The sequence below is a fragment of the Macaca nemestrina genome, chromosome 2 (genome assembly GCF_043159975.1).
Source record: "Macaca nemestrina isolate mMacNem1 chromosome 2, mMacNem.hap1, whole genome shotgun sequence".
In the NCBI taxonomy this organism is placed as follows: Eukaryota; Metazoa; Chordata; class Mammalia; order Primates; family Cercopithecidae; genus Macaca; species Macaca nemestrina.
Genome location: NC_092126.1, coordinates 19,982,369 through 19,996,641, shown reverse-complemented (window position 1 = coordinate 19,996,641; position 14,273 = coordinate 19,982,369). Strand labels below are relative to the sequence as shown.

At 39.3% G+C, this 14,273-nt stretch overlaps 1 long non-coding RNA gene across 9 annotated transcripts in view; it reads right to left on the bottom strand.

Moving 5' to 3' along the window:
* LOC105488959 (uncharacterized) overlaps positions 1–14,273 on the bottom strand; it is a 227,902-nt gene that overhangs the window by 108,220 nt on the left and 105,409 nt on the right. For 5 of the 9 annotated variants that reach the window (XR_011619597.1, XR_011619600.1, XR_011619599.1 and 2 more), the window contains 2 exons: positions 10,742–11,021; positions 8,628–8,754 (listed from right to left, as the gene is read on the bottom strand). This is a non-coding gene — a long non-coding RNA (uncharacterized lncRNA). Of the gene's footprint in view, positions 1–8,627; positions 8,755–10,741; positions 11,022–12,648; positions 12,730–14,273 lie in introns of all 9 variants that reach the window. The other 4 variants (XR_011619596.1, XR_011619602.1, XR_011619603.1 and 1 more) reach the window with 1 other exon arrangement.

Genomic DNA, 14,273 nt, shown 5'->3' with positions numbered 1-14,273 from the left:
CATACTGATTTTTCTGAACCATTTGAGAATAAATTGCCAATATCATTCCCTATTACTCCTTAATCATCATTATGTATTTCTTAACAGCATTCTTTTCACATAAGCACGATGTAGTTATCATACTTAAAAAATTTAACATTGATACAATATAGATATTAGATAATATAGATATTAGCTATTACATAATATCTAATCTATAGTCAATATCCCAGTTTCACCAACTGTCCCAATATGTCTTTATAGGAAATTTCTTTCTGGTTCAATATCCAGTCCAAAACCACACACTGCATTTAGTTGTCCTATTTTTCAGGGTGCCTGTAATCTGTAACGGTTTCTCAGCCTTCCCTTTTCTTTCATGACATTGACATTTTTAAGATTACAGACCATTTCTTTTGTAGTACACTCTCAACTTTTGACTTGTCTGATGTTTTCTCATGATTAGACTCAAGTTATGCATTTTTTTTGGCAGAAGCACTATATATGCAATTTCCTTCTTAATGCATCACTTAAGAGGCATATGAAGTAAGTTGGAAAATCAACACTGTTGCAACCTTTATGGTAATATTTGACCCAGACAAGAATTATTAGTGGGTGCTAAGTTAGTGTGTAAAAATTTGATGAGAAACAGAATATTTATACAATTTCAAAGTATCTCCTTATAAATACTTATTAATCTTAAAAGAAGAAATAGTAGTTTTGCAATGGAGAAAGATGGTCGATACCACCTTAGCAAAGTGATCAGAATCATATACTCTTAAAGATAATAACTAAGTACATACAAGATTCCTTGAATATGTTTCTTGTTTTATTTTGTATCATCTACATAGAAAATTACCTACAGAAATGAAAACTAACAAGAAGAGAGAGTGAGACAAAATACAGCAGCAAAGAAATAGCACCTTCCTTTCACATAAATCCTAAGTAAATGGATCTTATAAGGTTATTTCTTATTTCTACATTGAGTTTCTAGACTAACTAAAAAGTAAGTACCCAGAAGTCTGCCTGATAAATTTCAAAACCAGAAAGAGCATGCATCTGACTTCTATATTCTTCATTTGTAATAATACTTGTAGCCCCAGGGATGGGAAGGAGGCTAAGACGTGATATTCAGAAACTATTGGATTTCTGAGAAAAGGTACTACGTGGGCCTTAAAGAGATAAAGGAAAACAAAGACAGCCAGAAGACCTGTAATTAATAGCTATACCTGCAAAACCAAAAGACTTGAAAAGAGCATGGAAAGATCTGCTGGTCACATTTCCATTCCAAGCAGAAATAGCATAGAGCACTGTTCAATAAATACTTATCATCTTTTATGTGCCAAACAATGGGATACCCTTGGGAATCCAAACATTTTAAAAATATTAACCCTTTCCCCTAGATTTTACCCTTTAGAAAGGAGAGTGAATTGGAAGCATTTGGCTGGGGGAAAGCCAATATTATAGGCATGGTGATGAGAAAAGTCAAGAGTACAAGACTACGAAGTATTCAAAACGCCTTCATAGAGCAGGTAATGATAGATCTGGCCTATTGAGGAAATTGATAGCAGTTCAGTGTGGCTAAAGAATTATTCTTCTCATGACACTTCTTGAGCAATTATTATGAGGCTTTGTCCTAACAATTTGCATATGTTAATCCATGTAACTCATACCAGTTGAGGAGATAGATGCTATTATTATCTCTCCATTTTATAAATGAAAGTGCTAGAGGAATGGGATGAAGTGTTGTGCTTAAAGTTTTCATCAGGAGTCAAATCACGGAAAGATACGTGTCCTATACCAAAAGGTTTGAAGTTTATCCTACAGTCTGAAGGATAAGATGTATTGTAGATTTTGTAGAACAGAAGTGACATGTTTAGATTTGCATTTTAGAAATTTATTCTGGCAGCTGTGTAAATGGTGAATTAGAGGTGGGCAACACTGGGAAAAAGGGAGCCAACAAGAAAAGAGAGGAGACAATTACAATCATAATATAGAATAAGAGGAGGACATAAACTATGGCAGAAGAAGAGGGCTGGAGAGGATGGTTTGATAACAAAAGTTGTATCAATGGGATTCATGATTGACAGGAATTCCAATAAAGGAATTTACAATTTCCCCCAGGATCTAGTTTAATCTATTAAATGGTTTCTAGTACAACTTATTGAGGCTAAGTTTATTGGTCCAATGCCCACATATGGTCATTAGCTTGGATTCATCTCTCTGGTCACAGACGACACCACTCATCAGACTTCAATTATAAGGGGCACTGGGTGACACCGGATGTTTCTGGACAAATCACTGCCTCTGAGAGGGAGGAACATCCAAAATACATATTAAAACGTAAGCACGTCTGTCAGATCAGTAGAATCACCTTATTATATGGAGTGCAGTGCCTGTCAGAAACTTCAAGGAAAGTATTGAAGACAACTCTCTATAGGTCACACATTTTTGCATGTCTTGTGAGCCATGCACTCTCCAACCTTTTCCCCAGAGTATCCTCTCAAAGAATTTTGTATAATGAAAATCCTTGGAAGATGGAGATCATATCTCCCTCCAGGGCAAAGGGTAGGTTTGCTTATAGCTTTGGAAGCCGGTATCTTCCTCCAGAGTAAAGGGCTGATATGTTTATTGACCAGCAAAAATAAATTCAGGTTCCCTAAGCTCAGGACTGCTCTCCTGTAACACAACCTATTGCATCTGTCTAGGCCCAACGTTGCCCTTGTGGGACTTAAGGACAAAGAAAACAGACACAAATATGCAGCTACTCATGCTGCCTGCTGTGCCATGCATAATAAGGTCCTCTGTCTCTGACCCAGAGAGTCTCATGTTTTCTACCAGCATCCATGAAATTGTGGCAGGTTAACTTATGAGGTTTTAAGGAGGTGAACATCATGGACACTTTACAGTACTTGCTAGAAAGTTACTCAAGATTGCTAGTTGTGGCACATTCAATGTGAAAGAGTGACCAAACTAAATAGTTAGTGAGCTTAACAAATTGTAGAGTCTTTTTTGTAAACCTTTGCTAAAACCATATCCCTGTACAAGCCCAGAATCTTGCCTAAGATGTAAATAAACTCACTTTCTTGGTGATTGATTTCAATTTTCGTAATTTTTGAATAGAAATGATAATGGGCAAGTTTGACCTGCCAAAAAAACCCTCACAGAAAAACAGGAAATGATGGCAATTCTCAGATATCTATTTCAGTATTCACTAGTGGAGACTTTTCTTCTTTTCTGAAGGAACAAATTCCCTGGGGGTCTGAAGATGACTTAGAAAGTGCACAAATAACTTACTTTGAGATTAAATGTACAATGGCTGTTATCTGAAATGAATTTCCTTTGAATTTCAGCTAATATACAGAGCTGCTAAGCAGGGAGGCTTGTTCTTAGATTTATTTAACCATTTTATGGGTGTGGCAGGATGGTGGCAACTGAGACTGGATCTTAAGAATGTTGGAAACATCAATGAGTTGGTTCTGAAAAAATTGTCACTTACAACTTACAAAGCTCTTCTACTTTTTATGAGGTAGAGACTCAACTTTGTTTTTGAAGCTGTTTGACTTTTTGTTTGGGGAAAATGACCCACATGGAGAGAAAGACTTATGAAATACAGATATTTGAGAAGGGCAGTTCCAAAAGCCAGACTTTTCTGAGAAACGATGTAAAATCTTATTTTTTTATAGTGATTACAATGCATCTCTTAGATTATATTTTTAAAATAATTGCAAATGTTTGTTTCTTGGAGCAGGTTTAGGTTTACAGAAACAATGAGCAGAAAACACAGAGTTTCTGTACGTCCTCTCGCCCCTCCACAGACACGTTCCTCTATTGTTAACAATGTAGTAACATCGTAGTAACATTAGTATGGGACATTTGTGACAATTGATGAGCCAATATTGATACATTAACTAAAGTCTACAGTTTACATTAAGTTCATTCTTACTGTTGCACCTTCTTTGGATTTTGGCAAATAAACAATGACATGCATCCACCATTATAGTATCACATAGAATAGTCTTACTGCCCTAAAATTTCCCTGTGTTCCACCTATTCATCCCTCACTCCTCCCACCCGAGCTTCTGGCAACCACTGGCTTTTTTACTATCTCCATTGTTTCGCCTTTTCCAGAATGTCATATATTTGATATGACACAATAGATACCCTTTTCAGATTGGCTTCTTTCACTTAGCATTATCCACTTAAATTTCCTCCACGTCTTTCTGTGGTTCATTAGCTCATTTGTTTGTTTGTTTGTTTGCTTGTTTATTGAGACAGAGTCTTGCTCTGTCACCCAGGCTGGAGTGCAGTGGCACGATCTCAGTTCATTGCAATTTCTACCTCCCAGCTTCAAGTGATTCTCCTGCCTCAGCCTCCCAAGTAGCAGGGAATCACAAACCATGCCCAGCTAATTTTTGTACTTTTAGTAGAGACAGGGTTTCATCATGTTGGCCAGGCTTGAAACCCTGACCTCAGGTGATCCGCCCACTTCAGTCTCCCAAAGTGCTGGGATTACAGGCATGAGCCACTGCGCCTGGCCTATTTATTTATTTATTTACTTATTTTTATTTATTTCCTGAAAGACATCTTGATTGCTTCCAACTTTTGATGATTATGAATAAAGCTGCTATAAACATCCATATGAAAGGTTTTGTATGAATGTAAGTCTTCAATTCATTTGGGTAAATACTAAGGAGTATGATTACTGGAGCCTATGTTTAGTTTTGTAAGAAATTACCAAACTACTCCTAAAGTGGCTACATATTTTGCATTCACAACAGATAGATTTAGACTGTCTTCTATCTGCATTTTCCTTAGGAGGGGTGTGTGTGTGTGTGTGTGTGTGTGTGTGTGTGTGTGTGTGTGTGTTTTCAAACAATTGTTTCTTTCATTAGGCCAAGAGTTTCCCAGACAGCTGAAAGATATTGTAATAGGCACAATAACGCCCCGCACAAAGTGGCTATGCTGGAATCTGTGAATATGCTATGTTATGGTACATGTAAGGAGGAATCAAGATTGCATTTTAAATTAAGGTTGATAATTAGATGACCTTAAAATAAAGAGATTATCCTAGATTATTTGGGCGGGCCAAATGTAACCACAAGCATCCTGTACATGTGGAAGAGAGAGTCAGAGTTAGAGCGATGCAGCCTGAGAAAACAGGGGGCTTTGAAGAGGGAAGTGAGCCACCAGCTGAGCAATACAGGCAGCTTCCAGAGGCTGGAAAAGGCAAAGAAAGAGATTACCCTCTAGAACCCATCAACACCTGGTTTTCAGCTCAGAGAAATCCATTTTGCACTTCTGACCTCCAGAACTGAAAGATAACACATTTGTGTTAAGTCTAAATTTATAGTTTGTTACAGCAATTATAGAAAACTATTACAGATATGTAGCCTAATCTTCCTATCATCTCAGACTGGGGGAGAGATTTTGAAAAGGGTCTAGGTTGGACTGTTCATGTCCCACACGTAATTCCAAGATTGAATGACCCAGAATTGAAAACATATGTCTATACAAAAACTTGTACACAAATGTTCATAGGAGCACTACTCACAATAACTAAAAAGCAGAAATAACCCAAATGTTTATTAGCTGATGAGTGGATGAAAAAATGTGGTATATCCATACAATTGAATATTATTCAGCCATAAAAAATAATGAAGTGCAGATACATGTCACAACATGGATGAACCTTGAAGACATTGTGCTAACGAGGCTGGTTGAAAAAGGCCACAAAGAGTGGGATTTCATTTATATGAAATGTCCAGAATAGGCAAATCCATAGAGACAGAAAGTGATTGGAAGAAGCTGAAAGTAGGGAGTTATAAATGGGGAGTGACTGCTGATTCAGTATAGGGTTTTTTTGGGGGGGATGATTAAATGTTCTAAAATTAGATAATGGTAATGGTTGCACAACTTTGTGAATACACTAAAAACTACTAAATTATATATGTTAAAAGGGTGAATTGTATGATGTATGAATTATATCCCATTCTATCTCAATAAAGCTATTACTAATTTAAAAAAACTCCACATTTTAGGAAAAGTATTAATGATCAGTTACTGACTTCTGATGTGAGTTGGTAACAGGATTTTCTCTGGGATAAATGAACAAAGGAATTTCCCACTTGTAATCATTTGGGAGGCAGGTCTTGGACTGTTGTAAAAGAAAAACTGTTTTCACTTTTCTGAACTTCAGGTTGTTGAGAGCTTAGATTTTGGATGTGTCAGTCAATTTAGGTTAAGGTATATCACAGAAATATCAAATCAAAACAAAACAAAAACTAAATTAGAGAATTTTAATAGCACAAGTTATTCCCTGCTCATCCTTTATGTCATTGCAGGTCATCAGGGGACTCTATTCCTTGTCTTCTTCCCTAGAACTTGGATTGATGGTACAGCCATCATTCCAAAATTTGTTTAGCTCACAGCACAGGGGTCAAGCTCTTGAGTTCTTGCAGTAACAATTATATGCTTTAGTCTACATGTGATACAAGTTACTTTTACTCACTGGCCATAGCTAGCTGCATTCTCCACCCAACCAAGGGTAGTCAGGTAGTGCAATATTACCATTGCCCAGGAGAGTACAAATTGGAAACATTTGGGGAATAACACCAAAGACTACAGTTGTAGGCTGAATAACAGCTCACAAAGATATCAGGTTCTAATCCTTGGAATCTGTAAATGTTACATTATTGGAAAAGAGTCTTTGCTGATGTGATTAAGCTAAGGATCTTAAGAGTGGGAGATCATCGAAGTATGCCCTAAATGACACAGTATGCATCTTTATAAAAGGAAGGCAGAGAGAGATTTGATACAGACAGAAGGGGAGGAGGCAATGTGACCATGCAGGCAGAGACTGGAGTCAGGCAGGGATGCAGTTGGTCACCAAAAGCTGAAAGAGTTAAGTAATTTTCCCCTAGCGCCTCCAGAGGGAATGCAGACCTGCTGATAACCTTGATTTCTGCCCAGTGGAATCTGATTTTGGACTTCTAGCTTCTAGAACAGTGAGAGACTACATCTGTGTTGTAAGCCACTGAGCTTGTAGTACTTTGTTACAGCAGCCACAGGAAACGAACGTAACTGTCATATTAGATATGGTAGCTGTGTTTTGGGTACTTTATTCAGGACAATTAAACTCATCCCTTTTACATAGTCATATGTCCATAACTACACTAAAGCCAAGCAAAAGAACTAAAGAAAGAGGAACCCAATAGTGAACCACAATCAAAAAACTTAAACCTGTGAACTCACAGGACTGACAGAACCAAACCAGTCACTCTTCACTGGAATCACACTGCACTGTCCTCCAGACCTTAGGAAACTCTCACTGAAGGTTATGGTGCTGTCTTTACTAAAAATAAGAAGGTGGCGTAAAATCGACAAGAAGGGAACAGCAATAATTCTATTGCCTTGGCCCATGGTCAGAGCAAGTCAGATGGCTGAAATGAAAAATGACAACCAGGTTGGATCTTGGGACATATAGGCATTCCTCAAGTATTCCTTGAAATGCTCAGGAAAGAAAACATTGTCATCATCTGGATTTCCTGATGTCTGTCAAGCAAAATGGAATTCAAGCTCTACTGGCTTGTGATGTTTAAAGGAAGTGTGATACAATAACAAATTTAAATTTTTAAATCATTGAAATTGTAAAACTAGAAGTGCCCTTGGAGAAACATTTAGCACTGTTAATGAAAAAACAAAGCTCCCAGGAATTGTTAGAGCCTCAGTTTCTCCATCTTTAAAATAGAAAGTTGGACAAGACCATCTCAAGTAATTCAATTCTTACATTAAAGACTTGGGACTCTATAAATTAACTTGATAACTAGCTCTAGTGTTCAGTATTGGAAAGAAATCCAAAGTAGACCTGGATACTTTAAAATTGTGCATATGAGATAAAATTAGCATGCATTGTAATCCTTCCTTTCCTTCCTTCCTTTCCTTCCTTCCTTCCTTCCTTCCTTCCTTCCTTCCTTCCTTCCTTCCTTCCTTCCTTCCTTCCTTCCTTCCTTCCTTCCTTCCTTCTCTCCCTCTCCCTCTCCCTCTCCCTCTCCCTCTCCCTCTCCCTCTCTCTCTCTCTCTCTCTCTTTCTTTATTTCTTTGCAGTGGTATGGCTCACTGCATCCTCGAACTCCTGGGCTCAAGCAATCCTCCTGCTTCAGCTTCCTGAGTAGCTGGGACTACAGGTGTGCGTCAGCATTCCTGCGTAATTTTTGCCTTTTTTTTTTTTTGGATATGGGGTCTTTCTCTGTTGCCCAGGCTGGTCTCCAGCTCCTGGGCTCAAACGATCCTCCCACACCTCAGCCTCCCAAAGCATTGGGATCACAGCATGAGCCACCACATCCAGCCTCACAAGCAGTTTTCTTTCTTCTCAGGAATGTTTCTGGGGTCAAAAGTGATTATTACAGAAATAATAATAATCATCAAGGATAGTTTAATGCTAAATATAAAGTGGCAAATTACTGAAAAATAAAACTAATGAAAATATGTCTTGGAACATTTTGGTAAATAGTGGATGAGTAAGGGAGTGAGTGGGCAAGTAACATTTTTAAAAATCTCCAAAACAAAAGTATATAGTCAAAGTCTTTCGTCTAAAGTGCTTCAGAAAATATGGCTCTACCTCCAAAACATATATAAATCTGATCACTTACCACCTTCACTGTTTTATGTTGATGTAACCACCATCATTTCTTGCCTGTGTTATTTCAAAGTCTTAAATGGTTCCCTGTTTCCACTCAAGGCCTATAGTCTATTCTTCACACCACAGCCAGAGGAATCCTTTAAAAATATATCAGATTGTCACTCCTTTGCTTAAACTTCCCTTCACCCAAATAGCTTCTCATCTCATGCAGATTAAAGCTAAAGTCCTTCCAGTAGCTTACAAGGCTCCTCTGAGCTGGCTGCCCACTACCTCATTAGCTCATTCCTTCCACTCTCCTCACTCACTGGCTTTGGTCTATTCACACAGGCCACTTCTATTCTTCAAACACACCATGCAAGCTCTCACCTAGAGCATTAACATTTCTCATCCCTCTGCCCAAATGCTCTTTCAAGTCACACGGGGGCATGACTCCCTCCCTCATTTCCTTTATTCCTGCTTAAATGTGACTTTTTCCTTATGGTCTTTCCTGATCACCTTATGTAAAACAGTAACAACAACCCCTCCCCAGCTTGGCACTCTCTATTTCTCCTCACTTAGCTTTATTTTTCTCCATTGTGCTAATCATCAAACGAAATGCATTCACTTGGGAATGTGTTCATTGTCTGTCACTTTCTGACAGACAATGGATATAAGAACTGTGTTTTAGTCACTGTTGTATCCCTAGAGCTTAGAACAAAGTCTAGCACAAGTGGGATACTCCATAAATATTTGTTGAATGAATAAACGAATGCAGCTTATTTATTTGTTTGGTTTTTTGTTTGTTTGAGACAGGGTCTTGCTCTGTCGCCCAGGTTGGGGTGCAGTGGTGCAATCATGACTCACTGCAGCCTCGATCTCCACAGCTCCAGTGATTCTCCCACTTCAGCCTCCTGGAAAGCTGGGATTACAGGCATGTGCCACCACACCAGGCTAACTTTTAATTTTTTTGTAGTGACAGGGTCTTCCTATGTTGCACAGGCTGGTCTTGAACTCCTGACTTCAAAAGATCCTCCCACCTCGGCCTCCCAAAGTATTGGAATTATAGGCATGAGCCACCATGCCTGGCCACTAATGCAGTTTAAATATTAGGAGATTTGTTTATAATATTACAAGAAGTTAAGAGCTAATTTTCCACAAGTCTATCTAGTTGGTCAATGGTGTCATCAAAGACCTTCCGCTATGCCATCCTCAGTGTTTTGGCTCCTGTCATATGGGTTGCTGCAAGGTTGCATACTGGCTGCTGCAGTTCTAACCATCATAGTCACTCACAAACATTTGCATGCAATCATTCAGTTAGTAAGTAAATTTTGCGAGATAGTACTAAGTACTAGGCATTATTGTAAGCATGGGAACATAACCATAAACAAAACAGAGGAAGTCGCTACTCTCATGAAGCGAGCTGGGCTGGAGTACAGTGGCACAATCACAACCCACAGCAGCCATGACCTCCCAGGCTCAAGCCATCCTCTTGCCCCAGCCTCCCGAGTAGCTGGAATTGCAGGTGTGCACTGGCCTGCCTGGCTAACCTTTGTGGTTTTTGTGGAGACGAGGTCTCACTATGTTGCCCAAGCTGGTCTCGAACTCTTGGGCTCAAGCAATCTGCCCACCTGAGCCTCTCAAAGTGCTGGGATTTCAAGCATGAGCCACCGTACCTGGCCTTCTTCATATAACTTTTAATCATGAAGAAAAATATGTCTCTGAAGCCACCAAACCTCCTTCATGGGTCAGCATTATATCACATGACTAACCCTCCTTATAAAGGAAGCTGGGAAAGCAAGTCTCCAAAATTTTCAGCCTCTATCATGACAGATGGTCATGACAGAGAAAAGAAGTAAAGGAAACAGCTGCCGGAGAGGCAACCAACAATGTTTGCTACAAATCATGCTAAGCATAGGTAATCCTTCAGTATCTGCTTTTTGATAAGGCATTAAGGTTGACAATTATTGCCCTGTGACTGAAATTTAATATTTCTCTCTGAAGGTTTTTGCTTTCTAAGTTTCTGTCACTTATTCTAACAGCCTTAATCATGCAGCAGCTCCAACATTCTAACAAACATGCTTTGGAAATTGACCAAGAAATGCTGGCTTGCTCCCAGGACTAAGTGATGGCATTTAATTTGCTCACCTGGAAAGAAGGACAATTCCAGAAAAGACAATTTCTTCTTGTATTACTTATTGGTCAACCAGAAACCTTTAAGCCAAAGCTGTGAATATATATATAATCTGTCAGCCTTCTCTATGTGTTCTTCAGGACCAAGCCTCAGTTTCAAACTTCTTTTGTCCAGTGTAACTGCAAGACCCACTTTAGACACTTCGCTTCGCTTCTCCGTGGGCAATAAAGCAGCAGTTCCATCACCATTGTCCAAACAGCAAATGAGAAGTGATGTTTCAGTATAAGGTACTGTCTGGAAAAGAAGAGAAAGAGGCAGTTTTTCTGACAGAGCCGTTCACACTTTTCCTGCACAGCTGGGAGACATTAGCTGAATTTCCCCAGACTGGTCTGCTTTCTGGCATGGTAAGTTAAAAACCCTGAGAGCCTCCAAGGTAAGCTGGATTTCTATCATACACATTTAGCAGCTAAATCACCAAAAGTCACTTTCAAAAATTCACGCAAAGCTGCATCTTTAGCCAAGGTCAAGAGTTCAGCAGAAGTTAGCAAAAAGGGGATTGTGGGCAGGAGGCAAGAAAAGAGAGAGAAAATATCGATAGATTATCTTTGTTTGAAAGCTGCTTTTATTTTGAGGAACTTTGTGCTCAGGAAAGTAGATAGAAGATAGTTCTGCAATAAATAGTATGAGACATATATGAAAGGAATAAATAATATTTCAATGTATGCCAATTTCCATTTCTGCCACCATATTAAGGAGATGGAAAGAGCATTAAAAGAGCCATACATCGGGCGCAGTGGCTCATGCCTGTAATCCCAGCACTTTGGGAGGCCAATGTGGGTGGATCATCTGAAGTCAGGAGTTCGAGACCAGCCTGGCCAACATAGTGAAACCCCATCTCTATTAAAAATACAAAAAATTAGCCAGGTGTGGTGTCAGGCACCTGTAATCCCAGCTACTTGGGAGGTTGAGGCAGAAGAATTGCTTGAACCCAGGAGGTGGAGGTTGCAGTGGCCCAAGATCATGCCACTGCACTCCAGCCTGGGTGACAGAGCGAGACTCTGTCTCAAAAAAAAAAAAAAAAAAAAAAGCTAGATTCTAGTCCCACATCATGATTAATTAATAGTGAGATTTTGAACATGTCATTTAGCCATGGGGCTCAAAGTCCTGTCCCCTTCACTTTACGGGAATTTAGTTATGAAAAATTCTATTTCCCTAGGTATTTTGTGATTTATTATCAGCTTTTGATTCCACTAATAAGGACAATCTCTGGGCTTTTTACTTATATTCTGCCTAAGGACAATCTCTGGGCTTTTTATTTATATTCTGCCTTATTCCACAAGGAATCTCAGGTTGCTCTGTGGACCAACTTACATGACTTTTGTGTAGATCTCAGATTTTAAATGTTTATCTAAATCAATATGGCAATGACAGAATGGGTTTTGAAAGAGTCAATTCTAATTTTAAATGGCTTAAAACCGGACTGCACCTAAACATTTTTATTTATAATTTCTGCCTAAATGATTTATTCTGGCTTGAAAGATCTATATATTTTCTCCTATATATGCCCCAACATATATATATATAAACATAGAGACAAGCATCCTACCCTATGTTGATGATATAATCTTACTATTATAAGAATGTCCTCAAAACAAAAATGGAACCTACTGGCAAATTGCCAAATTAAATTTAAAGAAAAAAAGAATCTTATCACAAAGAGACCATACTCTTTGCATTTAGATCTGTGGTTTCTCTACTTTCTGAACAGGGGGATCTCTGGGGCAGGGCTAAAGAGTGAGAGAAGAGGCGGGTGGTTGTGGCGCCAGCCTCACCCCACACCGAAAGAGGAGTGGTTTTGTTTGGTCATGTTTTTATTTATTAGACTTCTACACAAATGTTATCCAAAAAAAAAGGAACTTACTGATTTAAAAAGTCTGATCTAGGTGAAAACGGGCAAAACCAGGAGTCACTGGAGTGAATCTTGCCCATGGAATTTTTTGTCCTGTAATACATCAGTAAAATGTTTAGATGAGTTGCCAATATTCAATTATTTTACATAAAAATCTGGATTTCTGGGTCTGTTGACAATGAGGGTAGACTAGAAACACTGAGACGCATTCCCACAAAACAATGAACTGCAGCTGTGTACTGGCTGCCCAGCTTTAGAAAGTCACACACTTTTGCCAGGCGCGGTGGCTCACGCCTGTAATCCCAGCACTTTGGGAGGCCGAGGCGGGCGGATCACGAGGTCAGGAGATCGAGACCATCCTGGCTAACACGGTGAAACCCTGTCTCTACTAAAAATACAAAAAATTAGCCCGGGCCTGATGGCGGGCACCTGTAGTCTCAGCTACTCGGGAGGCTGAGGCAGGAGAATGGCGTGAACCCGGGAGGCGGAGCTTGCAGTGAGCCGAGATGGCGCCACTGCACTCCAGACAGAGCGAGACTCCGTCTCAAAAAAAAAAAAAAAAAAAAAAAGAAAAAAAGAAAAAAGTTACACACCTCCTTTTTTAAAATTAATTGATTAATTTATTTATTTTTTATTATACTTTAAGTCCTAGGGTACATGTGCACAATGTGCAGGTTTGTTACATATATATACATGTGCCATGTTGGTGTGCTGCACCCATTAATTCTTCATTTACATTAGGTATATCTCCTAATGCTATCCTTCTCCCCTCCCTCCACCCCACGACAGGCCCTGGTGTGTGATGTTCCCCTTCCTGTGTCCAAGTGATCTCATTGTTCAATCCCCACCAATGAGTGAGAACATGCAGTGTTTGGTTTTCTGTCCTTGCGATAGTTTGCTGAGAATGATGGTTTCTAGCTGCATACATGTCCCTACAAAGGACATGAATTCATCCTTTTTAATGGCTGCATAGTATTCCATGGTGTATATGTGCCACATTTTCCTAATTCAGTCTGTCACTGATGGACATTTGGATTGGTTCCAAGTCTTTACTATTGTGAATAGTGCCACAATAAACATACGTGTGCATGTGTCTTTACAGCAGCATGATTTATAACCCTTTGGGTATATCCCCAGCAATGGGATGGCTGGGTCAAATGGTATTTCTAGTTTTAGATCCTTGAGGAATCACCACACTGTCTTCCACAATGGCTGAACTAGTTTGTACTTTCTAATTCACTATGTCCCCGCTACTCCCTAATTTGTATCCACCTAATTGTATTCACACATTTATTTCACTTGTCTCACACTTGGGGGAATTCTGGGAGGTGGCCCTAATCTACATGTATCTCAACACCAGTACATTCTGGTATGTTGACTGGGATGTGCTCCTACTTAAAATTAAACTTCTGAGTTAGCCACTTTGAGTCTTCGGGACAGAATTCAGTAGCTTCAACCAAGGGTTTGTTTCAGCATTTGAACAGATCCATGGACTTTGCCCTGCCTTAGCTGCTCTGAAGCATTTTATGAAGAGGAGCTGGTTCCATCCGGGCATAACTTCAAGTGGAACTAGGACGCCGTCAGCTTTCTCATAATCTCTAAAGAGGTTTAATTGCAAATCTGCCTTTAAACAACAG